Source organism: Denticeps clupeoides, unplaced genomic scaffold (genome assembly GCF_900700375.1).
Source record: "Denticeps clupeoides unplaced genomic scaffold, fDenClu1.1, whole genome shotgun sequence".
Classification (NCBI taxonomy): Eukaryota; Metazoa; Chordata; class Actinopteri; order Clupeiformes; family Denticipitidae; genus Denticeps; species Denticeps clupeoides.
The window spans coordinates 685,537-698,335 of record NW_021629971.1 but is presented as its reverse complement, the minus strand read 5'-3'; the positions used below and the strand labels follow the sequence as shown (position 1 = coordinate 698,335).

Below are 12,799 nucleotides of genomic sequence, written 5' to 3'. Positions count from 1 at the left end.
CTTTTGTTTTTTAGGACACATAGAGAGATTTTTCCAGGTGAAGGATGGGCCACCCTCGGAAAAAGACCAAGGAGCCACCAGTCACCAGAAGACCACCTCGCAGGATCCTGCCAAAAATACCAACTCACATTCTTCACACTGGTAAGACATTAAGAAACTCCACATAATACTGTGTTTTCTCTTCGGTATTCTACTGCTTTCCTCATAATTCATAACTCAAGATCAATAAGAAAAACAAACCACAGGTGCAGCTCACTGTAAATCCTGTATTTGTGTATGCAGTAAACATATATGGTCCATTGTAAGGTATCAAAGTCAGTAAATTATCACCAAAAATCTCAATGTATTCATGTCACTGTACTTCTCAGGTATACCGTGGGCATGTGTGAGGGACACTAACTCCCCTCCAGCTCTGCTGTGGAGCATTCCCTGTATGCAGCAGCTGCAGGCTACTCCACAGCCACCCCAGCAGGAAGACACTCAGGAGGTTGTTTTTCCGGATAATGTGGTGGACGAGCTGAGCTTTGTTCCTGGAATCTGGGACCTGGCTGTGGAGATGGGCTTCCTGCCTCCATGGAGCAGGCCGCAGGTACAGGATGGTCCTGCCACACCTCTGCCCAGTGTCACCAGCGCTCACCAGCCCTCCACCAGCACATCATCCATGGAGTTTGAGAGCAACGAGGACCGCTGGATTCTTCAGGACCAGATGGAGGAGGAAATGATGACCAGCGACCCAGCAGCAGACAGTCCACAGGGACCCCAACAAGAAGCCAGTCTGGAGGATTTTTTGGAGGAGCTGAACAACATTCCTGTCATCTGGGACATGGATTTCGAGATGTGCCTCCTCCCTCCACCTTACTAGCACCACTATTAGTAGCACTAGCAGCACCAATAGTGATCACTAGTACAGGTAAGCATGAAGGTAAGTATGAAGGTAAGTATTTAGTGACGGGCGGCACGGTGACATTGTGGTTAGCACCTTGTCTCACAGCAAGGAGATCTGAGTTTCGGTCCCTTCTGTGTGGAGATTTGCAAATTTGCATGTATCTCCCCGTGTCAGCGTGGGTTTTCTCCGGGTTCTCCGGTTTCCCCCACAAAACAACTAGGCCAATTGGAGATGAATTGGACATGAATTGGCACTAATTTTACCTGTAGTTCATTAAACAGTTTAATAATTAACAGTAGTAGAAAAAAATTTAAGCCAAAAAAAAGGCTCCGGTGGTGGCACACCTGACCTTCAGGATCAGGGCGGGGTTCAACTCCCTGTGGAGTCTGTTTTCAGAATGGCTGCTTATCTAGTGTCTAAATGTTTAATATACGTTTAATTACTTACTGCTCATATGCATTACATGAGGCTATTCCCTAATCTAGCGTGATTTACCTTCACCCCCAGCAGGTGACTGCTTTATAAAACCAGCTGTTAATGCTAATAATATTGATCACTTGCCTGATTTTATGTTCCTCTGGCCCACCCATTTCAGCGGTTCTGTAGACGGTCCTGGAAAATTGTGGGGAGAAGACACGTCCCTGAGGAGCCGCGGTACTCACAGTCAGTGAGTGAAACCTGGAGCCAGCTGGTCAGCACAGGTTTTGAGAGAGGAAGAGGAGACATCGGCTAGACCCGATGCGTTACTGCTCTCCTGTTTGTGCAGATTTCATAAATGCATGCAAGCTTGCTATGCCTCACGTAAAGGGATTACAAATACTAAACGAATGCCAAGAAAATCTAAGATTGTTGCACAAACTACTGGACTGGATAAATGCAAGATGGAATAGACAGGTATCAAAAACTTTTGGTCTATTCATTATTAAACACTCAGAGCAATGCTGTCTTTGTGGATCAGGATGTAACGCATGAGCTGCAGGCAGATGTTTGTCCAGTAAAGCTGAAATTGACTAACATGCTGGGTAAAAATGCTGTCATAAGTAGTGGAAGGGTGTCTGATCTCTTGGTGAGAGTTTATAACTCAGCCACAGTCATAAAGCTCCCCACGGCATACTCCAAGGATTGCTTACCTGCTAACAGGGAACACATACCCACATGTGAAACAGCCAAACAGTCATTTACTGCCTATTGTAGATGAGATCCCTCCACTCCTCATCCTTATAGGTTATACCTGTCCCAGAGCTCTTGCACCTAAACAAGTAATCTTAGAAAAAGATGGTGAGCCCTATGCTATTCACACAGACTTAGGATGGAGCATAGTAGGCAACTCAGCACTGTACAATGAAACGGATATAGACAGCAGCCTCTGCCACAGAGTCACAGTTAAAGAAATCCCTCACTCCACTCCAACAGATGCAATACTTGCTCTGGAAAGAGATTTCAAAGAGACGGACAGGAACTAATAGACTGTATCACAGGAGGATTTAACATTCCTCCAAAAGCTTGAGCAAGGCATAACACAGATGGAAAAGGGACATTTGGAGATGCCATTGCCATTTAGAGAAAAGCCACAAACTTGCTGAAAACAGACCAAACCAGTTCAAACGCAAACTCATGAAAGACGAAAAATACAAGGAGGATTACATGAAATACATGAATGACATCATCGAAAGAGGTGATGCAGAAGAGACTGATGATATCGGACTCCCTGGCAAGACATGGTACATACCACACCACGCCATCTATCATCCAAAGAAACCTGACAGGTTACGTGTGGTCTTCGACTGCTCCGCCAAACACAAAGGTACCTGTCTTAATGAACATTTACTGATTGGCCACGACATGATCAACAGTCTTACTGGTGTTCTTGTGCACTTCAGACAGCACCACGTCACCCATTCCAAACCAAAATGTCCACATGACTAATGTCCACTAGCCAATAATGTTTGACAAGAAGGGAAGGTGCAGGGTTCCTGGATGCACAGGAAAACCCAAAGTTGTGTGCAAAAAAACTGGCAGGTACGTGAAAGTGTTCAGTAGCAGGCAGCGGCACGCACCAGAACCCGGTGGAAAAGAGTAGCAAGCATCTGGTTACCATGGTGATGTGCAGGCTGAGGTGTGCGCTGCAGCGAGGAGCCAGGCAGGAGATGAGGTAAGGAGATGAGTTGTGGGGGTATTAGGTGCCACAGCTACAAATAGAAAAAGAGGCATAAGGTTTTTTTTTCATTTAACTTTCCAGAGGCATTCATCCTCCATTCATATTTAATATTACTAAAGCATTAAAATAACACAAAAGAATGTGGATGTCTTACTTCAGTATTAGGTGCCTTTTTTGTTAAGTACATAACTCCACATGTGTTCATTCATAGTTTTGATGCCTTCAGTGAGAATCTACCAATGTAAATGGTCATGAAGAAAACATATTGAATGAGAAGGTGTCCAAACGTTTGGCCTGTACTGTATGTGAAGTTATGACTGGAACGTCTGGATTTCTACATTCTCAACTTTAAATGTTAATCACAAAACATTTGTGGGTTCTCTTTCAAACATTCGCTCGGTATCTCACTATGGGAAACGCCCTCAGCGTGACCGATCGCGGAAGCACCAATGACACCACGTCCGTCGCAGACGGACCAATGGCAGCTGCACCCCGGGAGCCCCGCCTCCCTATATCAGGTGCCGCCGCCCACCGGAACGGCCTTCTCGCACTCTTCCCCGTGAAGATCTGCGGTCTTTCCTCAGTGCCCGGTTTGTGGCTGCCCCCTGCTTACAGTTCACAGGCGAACCGTCAAGGACCTCGCCGCAGAACGCAGGTCTGCGGTCACCCTCCGCGTGGTACCGAGAGGTCTTCCTTTCTCTTAGTTTCTGTGGAGGAACAGTGGGCTCACCCCCCCACTGCCCTCCGAATACCGCCTAACGCATCAAGGCGAGGGGTAGGAAAGCAGAAATAAAGCGAAAGGACTCAATTCGACGCTAACGCGTTGTGGCGAGTGTCCCCGGCCATTTAGGGCTCTCACCAGGTTCTAATGGCCAGCCCCTCTCCCGCCGGGTCTTCCGGGACAAAGGGCGTCGTGTCCCGCTATTGCCCCACTGCCTGTGGTTTCAGTATCTCAGGCAAGGACCCGCACCCCATGTGCATCACGTGCATGGGGGTGAAGCACGCTCGGGCGTCGCTTGCGGACCCGGATGGCTGCGCTCACTGCAAAGCCATGTCGGTGAAAACCCTGGAGAGGAGGCTACGTATCGCCGCGTCCACACGAACCGACACGTGTCTGCTGCCTAAAACCGCGGCGGAGGGCGCCTCAAAACCCCCTCCACCCCGCGCCTCCACGAGTTGGGCGGACATAATGGACGTCGGGTCCCCTATGCTGCCCCCGCTGTTCGACGAGCATGTGTTCGCGGACAGGGAGGAGGCAGACGTCGAGGAGGAGGATGACGATCAGCTCCTCCGAGACGAGCCAGAGGAGGACGACGAGGATGCCATTCTCCCGGATGCGCAGCCCTCTAGACCTCCCAGCGCTCAGGGCAGCGAGCCCTCCACGGGGGACTTCGGTTTGGTCGAGGTGTGTAAAAGAGCCGCGGCCAGGCTGGGCATTGCATGGCCAGCCCCCCGTGGTGACCTCGGGGTTGAGAGGGACTTTTTCGACGGTAAAAGACTCCCTTCTCGTCCGCCCGCATTCAGCCAATCGCTTCCCGCGGTGCCTGCGTGTGTGACCGAGGTCAGACGGTCCTGGGATAAACCCTTTTCTAACCGCGTTCCCGTCAAGGGCTACTCTGGTTTGGATATTGGCGACATGGAGGAGCTGGGGCTCTCCAGCCCCCCCACGGTCGAGGCTTCGGTGGCTCATCACCTCCACCCGACCAGGAGGGCTTCATTTTCGTCAACAGGACCGTCGCTCCCAGGTAAAATGGATCGCTTTACCGCGTCCATTTATCAGAAGATTTTTAAATCTTCCGCGCTTTCCGCCAGGGCGCTTAACGTGACCTCGCTCCTGACAGCGTACCAAGCCGAACTGCTCGAGGAGCTGGGAAAGCAGCTGGACTCTGGCAACCCCGATCCAGCGACCTGGGTGGAGATCTGCATGATCTCGGACCTGAATCTGCGCACTTCACGCGGCGCGATTCAGAGTTGTGGCCGTACAATGGGTCTCGCCGTCGCGGGCGAGCGCTCGTTGTGGTTAAACTTATCCAGTCTCACCGACCGTGAGAAAGTTGAATTCCTCGACGCGCCGGTAGACTGTCAGAACCTTTTCGGCCCAACAGTCGAGGCAATGCGGCAGAGGTGCGGTCTCAAGAAGAGAGAAGGAGAAGCCTTCGACTTCTGTCTGCCTCGCAAGCCGGCGCCGCGCGCCCCTCCCCCCCCTCGCCCGGGACCCCCGCCTCAACACCGGGGTTTCCGATCTGACTTCAGGTCACCTGGCCCGCGGGCCACGGGGAGGGCAGCTGAACCCCGAGCTCAACACCGGGCTACCAGCTTCAGACAGGGGACAAAGCCGTCATACGCGGCGGTCGCTGCACAGCACCGCCCGGCTCCTCCCCCCAGCGGCAAGAAGTGCCGGCAGACCTAGGGATTCGTTTCCCTCACAGCAGGGGCGTCGCCAGCACCACGTGGTCTCTGGCCTCCCCCCTTTCTTGACCGACGTCACACTCGCCCCTCCCCCAGCAAAACGGGCGACGGTGTGCACGTCGGCAGTACGTTCTGTTCAATGTTCAGCGGCCACTTTTGTTCCCCCGCTTCATTGCAGGACCAAAGCACCAGTTCACACCGTGCTTCCTCTTACGCCCTCCCCTCAGCTCGTTCGGTCGAGCTTGAGAGTGGAGCGGGTGAGACGTGTTTGTCCCAGTTCATTTTCCCCTTGCCGTTCGCAGGGTTCATTAAAACTTGCGCTGCCGCATCCACGCCTATGGCTGAGAGCGCAGGCGCATGAACGAAAACGAAACTTAAGCGGAGAGTGTCATGCCTCTGCGCCTCCACCAGATGGTGCTCACGCGCCGCTGGTGGGGCAGATGAACCCCCTTGCGCGCCGTGTCGACAGCTGGCGCGCATGCGCAGTTCACCCTTGGGTCCTGGCGACGGTAGGGAAAGGTTACAGGCTGCAGTTTGCGGCACGTCCCCCCGCGTTCAACGGGGTGGTTTCGTCGCTGGCAACTGGGGATGCCGCTCAGGTTTTGGAGGCAGAAATAACCTCCCCTCTGAGCAAACGGGCAATAAGGCCCGTCCCCATGGAGGAAATGCAGCGGGGTTTTTATTCTCGCTATTTCCTGGTTCCAAAACGGGACGGAGGGCTCCGCCCTATTCTGGATCTGCGTGTTCTCAACAAACACCTCAGGCAGTTCAGATTCAGAATGCTCACTCACAAGGGCCTTTTTCGCTCGGTTCGTCCCGGCGACTGGTTTACTACAGTGGACCTGCAGGACGCGTATTTTCACATCGGAATCTATCCTGCCCACAGGCGGTATCTCCGGTTCTGTTTCCACGGTGTGGCTTACGAGTTTCTCACGGTTCCGTTCGGCCTGAGCCTCGCGCCCCGTGTGTTCAGCAAATGCATAGAAGCAGCTCTGACCCCGCTCAGATCCTCGGGCGTCAGGGTTCTGGCTTATCTGGACGATTACCTGCTCTGCGCCCGATCGCGCGAGCAGGCAGTGCACGAAACGAAAGTGCTGGTGACCCACCTCACCAGCCTGGGTTTCAGTATAAACTACGCCAAGAGCGCACTGGTTCCGTCCCGGACCGTAGAATATCTGGGCCTCCAGATAAATTCTGTGTCTTTTCGCACTTCACTGTCCGAGAGACGCGTACTGTTGTTAAAACAGTGCGTTAGTCTGTTCAGCAGCGGCAGAGCGGTCCAGTTCAGGACCTGCCTGCGCCTGCTGGGGCTCATGGCTTCTACTGTAGCGGCGGACAATACAACCGCGGTAGCATATGTCTACCGGCAGGGCAGGACGCGCTCACGCCGTCTGCACGGTCTGCCGCGGAGATTAATTCTTTGGAGTTATGCGCACCTTGCATGACTGCGGGCGACACATGTACCGGGTTTGATGAATTTGGGGGCGGACCACCTCTCCAGGGGGAACCCCCTGTACGGCGAGTGGAGGCTCCACCCTCAGGTGGTTACTCGGATCTGGGAGAGGTTCGGCAGGGCTGCCGTAGATCTCTTCGCCTCGCGCGGAGACGCGCAGTGTCCCCTGTTCTTCTCTCTGAAAGACAGCGATGCGCCGTTGGGGGTGGACGCGCTGGCGCACCCGTGGCCGGACGCGCTGATGTACGCGTTCCCACCCCTGAGCCTGATTTGCCCCACACTCTGGCGAGTGAGAGAGGGCGGTCTGACTCTCCTGCTGGTGGCCCCCCGCTGGCCGGGAAGGCCGTGGCTGGCGGAGATATTTCAGCTTCTGTGGGACGGGCCCTGGCAGCTCCCGCCACGCAGGGGATTTATGCGTTCTCTGTTCATCCTTCTTGTATGAACTTCGGCCTGGGCGAGGCTAGAGTTGTGCTGTTACCTAACCCTGCATTTGTTCCCAAGGTTGTTAACTCTGCTTATAATTGTAGCGCTGTGGAGCTGAGCGCTTTTCACCCCCCTCCATTTGCTTCAGAAGAAGATCGGAGGCTGCATGGTCTGTGTCCGGTACGTGCTTTGCGGGTTTACACGGACAGAACCAGAGCTTTCAGGAGGAGTGACCAGCTGTTTGTGTCCTGGGCTCCTCCATACAGAGGTAAGCCGATTTCATCTCAGCGGTTATCGCGCTGGCTGGTGGAGGCTATCGGCATGGCCTACCATGCACGGGGTCTCCCGCCCCCGCAGGGGCTTAGGGCTCATTCCACTAGAGCCACGGCTACCTCTTGGGCTTTATTTAGGGGTGTTTCTGTACGTGATATTTGTGCTGCTGCTAGCTGGGCTACACCGCACACATTTATTAGGTTTTACCGACTCGACGTCACAGCTCCGCCGCTCGCGCACGCTGTGCTTAGTGTCGGTGCCGCTGATTAGTGTTGTTTCGGCTCCGTGTGCGTCCGGACGGAGGTACTTCGGAAAGCATGCAATACGGGAGTTGGCCATATCTTTCCCATAGTGAGATACCGAGCGAATGTTTGAAAGAGAACGTGAGGTTACTCGACGTAACCCCGGTTCTCTGATAACATGAGTGAGGTATCTCACTGCTTTCCCCTCCTTGCATGTGGCACGGGGAAGGGCATGCTAGAGAAGGCCGTTCCGGTGGGCAGCGGCACCTGATATAGGGAGGCGGGGCTCCCGGGGTGCAGCTGCCATTGGTCCGTCTGCGACGGACGTGGTGTCATTGGTGCTTCCGCGATCGGTCACGCTGAGGGCGTTTCCCATAGTGAGATACCTCACTCATGTTATCAGAGAACCGGGGTTACGTCAAGTAACCTCACGATATGTGTGATGCAAACACAAGTTCAAGTTTAATGTTTAGGTGTGCGTTTTCATTCAGGTTTAAATGCATTATGTCTGTATAAGATGGAAGGACACTTGAAAAGAAAAAAAAGGAAGTAAAAACTGGGTGTCACAGGCAAATTTAATCTAGGTATGTGACTGGGATACATGTACCAATGAATGCTGCTGACAGGGTGGCCTTGATAGTGGGCAAGCAGCTGTCGTGGCCTCACAAAGAACATGGACCATGCGGTTCTTCAGGAGGTTCTTGGCCAGAATGCTTCCTTTCAGGATGTCCACCCGCTTTCTGTGAAACCTGTCTTTGCTGGTGAGATGAGGTCACCTGATGCAGAAATGGCCACCTCTCCAGGCTGGGTGGGCGTCCCTTCTGGCACTGGGAGCGTTGGTGAGAGAGGTAAAGAAGAACCCAAAGATGCAGTCAGGAGATGGAAGAAAGTTGTAGAAAGTCAAGTCGGGACTTTATGGCAGAGTGGCCTGACAGAAGCTTCTACATTTTGGCCTTAAATCTAAGAGGTATGTGTGGAGAAAACCAAGCACTGTCCAATCCAGTCCCAACAGTGTAGCATGGTGGTGGCAGCATTCTAACAAGACAATGACCCTGAGCACACAGCTAAAATTACGAAAGGGTGGCTTCACAACAACTCTGTGCCTGTTGAATGATCCAGCCAGAGCCCTGACTTAAACCCAATTGAGAATCTCTGGAGAGACTTAAAATTAGCTGTCCACCAGAGTTTACCATCCAACCTGCCAGAACTGGAGAGGATCTGCAAGAAGGAATGGCAGAGGATCCCCAAATCCAGGTTTGAAAACCTTGTTTTGCTCTTTCCCAAAAAGACTCATGGCTGTATTAGATCAAAAAGACGCTTCTACTAAATACTGAATACTTAGGACCATGTGATATTTCAGTTTTTCATTGTTTATAAATCTGCAAAAATATCAGTATTTTTCTGTCAATATTCGGTGCTGTATGTACATTAATGAGGAAAAAATGTATTTAAATCATTTTAGCAAATGACTGCAATATAACAAAGAGTGAAAAATTTCCGTACCCACTGTGTATGAATGGTTCTGGCCCATGCGTGTCTCACTCTACACTCCCTCTGCAGTTCTCTGTAGCCCAGACACAACTCCTTGCCACCTTGGTCATCTTTTCCCACTCGCTCATCAACCTCGGTCTTATCCTGAAGTCACAGATACACAGAGCGTACGAAAATTTGAAGTGAAAGTGAAGTGATCGTTGAGCACAAATTCATTACATTACATTACATTACATTAACAGCATTTATCAGTCACTCTTATCCAGAGCAACTTACAATCAGTATTTACAGGGACAGTCACCCTGGAGATAACTCAGGGATAAGCGTCTTGCTCAGGGACACAATGGTAGCAAGAGGGGTTTGAACCTGTGTCTTCTGGTTCATAGGTGAGTGTGTTACCCACTGCTTTTAACCATCACCCTTAGTGAGCAGTGGGCAGCCATGACAGGCACCCGGGGAGCAGTGTGTGGGGATGGTGCTTTGCTCAGTGGCACCTCAGTGGCACCTTCGCGGATCGCGATTTGAACCGACAACCTTCTGAATACGGGGCCGCTTCCTTAAAGTTACAGACACGGAAACGGCACATCCTGGGGAAATCTCATTGTGGGACTGGATCAAAGTAGTTATTCTGCACCAAGGCTCAATTTCAGATAGAGACTTCAGATTCAGTATTAGGGGACCAACAAGACCGATTTAAAAGCAAAAAAAAAAAAAGGGGGGGCGCTGCTGAGCGTGTTATGGAGTAGATGCATTAGTGTGGAGCTCCGCCGAGCGGGATTTAAATTGTATAATTTTAGGCATTTTTCATTGGTGAACCGTCGGTTTTGCTTTGGTCAGAAAGGAATCTACACACATATAACCCGGAAAAATGGCTGGTAAATCGACCAGAGGAAAGCAAACTACTCTTCAGACTACGAGGCCTGCGGCGCCACCTCTGACCTCGGGCTCGCCTGTTCAGGGCCGCGTGGAAGATTCTGGAACGGGCGCAGCCGCGTTAGCAATTAACGTCGAGTCTTTTAAAGCTGAACTTCTGTCCGCGCTGTGAGTGGATCTGGTCGATGCCTTAAAAACCGAGGTCCGGGCGGTGTTGGAGAGTGAGCTGGCTTCTATTAAATCGGACATAAGAGCGGTCCGGTCCGAGCTGAAGGAATACAGGGAGACTGTTACTACGGAGCTGTCTGGACTCAGCGTTAAAGTGAACAACGTGGAAGAAAGCCTCTCGACATGCACTGACGATATTACACATCTGCAGAAAGAAGTAGGTCGCCTTACAACACTGACTGAAATGTTGCAGAATAAGTGCGACGACGCGGAGGAACAACGTCAGAATAATAGGAGTTCCTGAGGCTCAGATCTGCTCCACAACTTTCGTCTCGTCACTACTTCAGCAGGCTGTTGAGTTGAAAGAAGCGCCACTGCTGGACAGGGCGCACCGATCTTTTCTTCCGGGGCCCAGGCAGGGGAATCCACCCCGCGTCATCGTGGCCCGCTTCCACTACTACCAGGACTGTGAAAATATCCTGCGTCTTGCCAAAGAGAAGCATCATATAAAGATAAACGACATGTCCATCTCGGTCTTCCCACACCTAGACACCTAGGGGGACTTCAACCTGGTCCTGCAGCCAAATCTAGACAGATCGAATCCCACACTGTCCAAGATTGTGTCCAAGCCTGCATCAGCTGTTTTGTCATTTATGGAATCCTACAAATTGTTTGACCCCCGGAGGTATACTAACCCCACCTCCCAGCAATATTCATTTTTCTCACCTGTCCATCATTCATACTCAAGAATAGAAATTTTTTTGATTGATAGTAGGTTTCTCTCTTGCATCACAAATAGTCAATACCACCCTATCGTGATCTCGGATCACTCCCCTGTGCAACTCGATATGTGCTTTCCTAGCAACATCGCAACTCGTCAAATGTAGCGCCTCGACCCATTACTGCTTTCTCGTAAATCATTTTGAGACCATATTTCGGAGCAAATTGACTTCTTTCTTGATGTCAATCTCACGCCTGGTATGTCCTTCATCACTATTTGGGAGGCTCTTAAAGCATTTCTTAGGGGACAAATCATTTCATATACAGCCCATGTGAGGAAAATGCATAATCGGCAGCTAATGGACCTGTCCAAAAAAATTCTGGTAATAGACAAAAAATGTGCTGGTTCCTCTAATCCAGAGTTGTACAAGGACAGGCTGCTTTTGCAAGCAGACTTTAACAATCTTTCTATTGCTGAGACTGAAAGGCTGCTTTTGAAGACTAGATGCACATATTATGAACATAGTGATAAAGTCGGCAGGTTATTATCTCATCAGCTTAAGCAAATTCAGGCTAGCCACACGATATCTGAGATCCATACGACGCATGGCACTGTATCAAACCAGCCAACAGCCATAAATGAAATATTCAAGGAATATTATACAAAACTATACACTTCTCAGGTCCATGTCAGTCCATCTGAAATACATACATTTCTTGATCAGTTAGAAATTCCTAAGATTACCTGTGAAGACCGGTCACGTTTAGACCTTGGAATATCTTGCGAAGATATAACACAAGCTATAAATTCCATGCAAACTGGTAAATCTCCTGGCCCAGATGGATTCCCAATTGAGTTTTATAAAGTTTTTTTCAGCCAAGCTGACCCCTCTTTTAAACAAACTTTTCGAGGAAATTCTCTCCCAAAAGAAACTGCCCTGTACAATGACCCAGGCAGTCATAGTGGTTTTACTAAAAAAAGATAAGGACCCACGTAAATGTGGTGCATACCGGCCAATAAATCTCCTTCCATGCGATTATAAAATTCTTTCAAAGGTCCTGTCCTGCCGCCTGGATTCAGTGATACCTAAAATAATTGACTTGGACCAAACAGGTTTTATACCAGGCAGGCAATCATTCTTTAATTTGCGCCGTTTGTTCAATATATTATATTGTTCACACTCTACTGTCCAGCCTGAAATCGTTATCTCTTTAGATGCCGAAAAGGCGTTTGACCGGGTTGAGTGGGACTATTTATTCGAGGTCTTGGAAAGATTTGGTTTTGGTCCGACATTTATATCTTGGGTTAAAATAATGTATAATTCACCACTGGCCTCTGTATGAACTAACTCTGTAATATCAGATTATTTCCCTTTGCATCGTGGTACAAGACAGGGTTGCTGTCTGTCACCTTTCCTTTTTGACTTAGCTATAGAGCCTTTGGCGATTGCCCTTAGGAAAGAGGAGAGGATTGCAGGTGTAACCAGGTTCAACAAAACTCATAAGGTGTCACTCTATGCAGATGACCTACTAATATATTTGTCTAACCCTTTAGAATCTGTACCAGTCCTCATGGAACTATTACGGTCATATAGTTTAATTTCAGGCTATAAACTGAATTTTTCTAAAAGCACCATTTTGCAGGTTAATCAGTTGGCAATGTCACTGGATCTTAGTTCTTTTCCATTTAAGCAGGTTGTGGA

The 12,799-nt window shown here is 50.2% G+C and overlaps 1 long non-coding RNA gene across 1 annotated transcript; it reads right to left on the bottom strand.

The window, feature by feature from the left end:
* Positions 1 to 3,033: 3,033 nt before the first annotated feature.
* On the bottom strand, positions 3,034 to 9,481 carry LOC114778593 (uncharacterized). The gene is made up of 3 exons (XR_003746418.1): positions 9,348 to 9,481; positions 8,452 to 8,671; positions 3,034 to 3,075 (listed from the first exon to the last, which is right to left on the bottom strand). It is a non-coding gene; the product is annotated as an uncharacterized LOC114778593 (long non-coding RNA).
* Between the last annotated feature and the right edge of the window lie 3,318 nt (positions 9,482 to 12,799).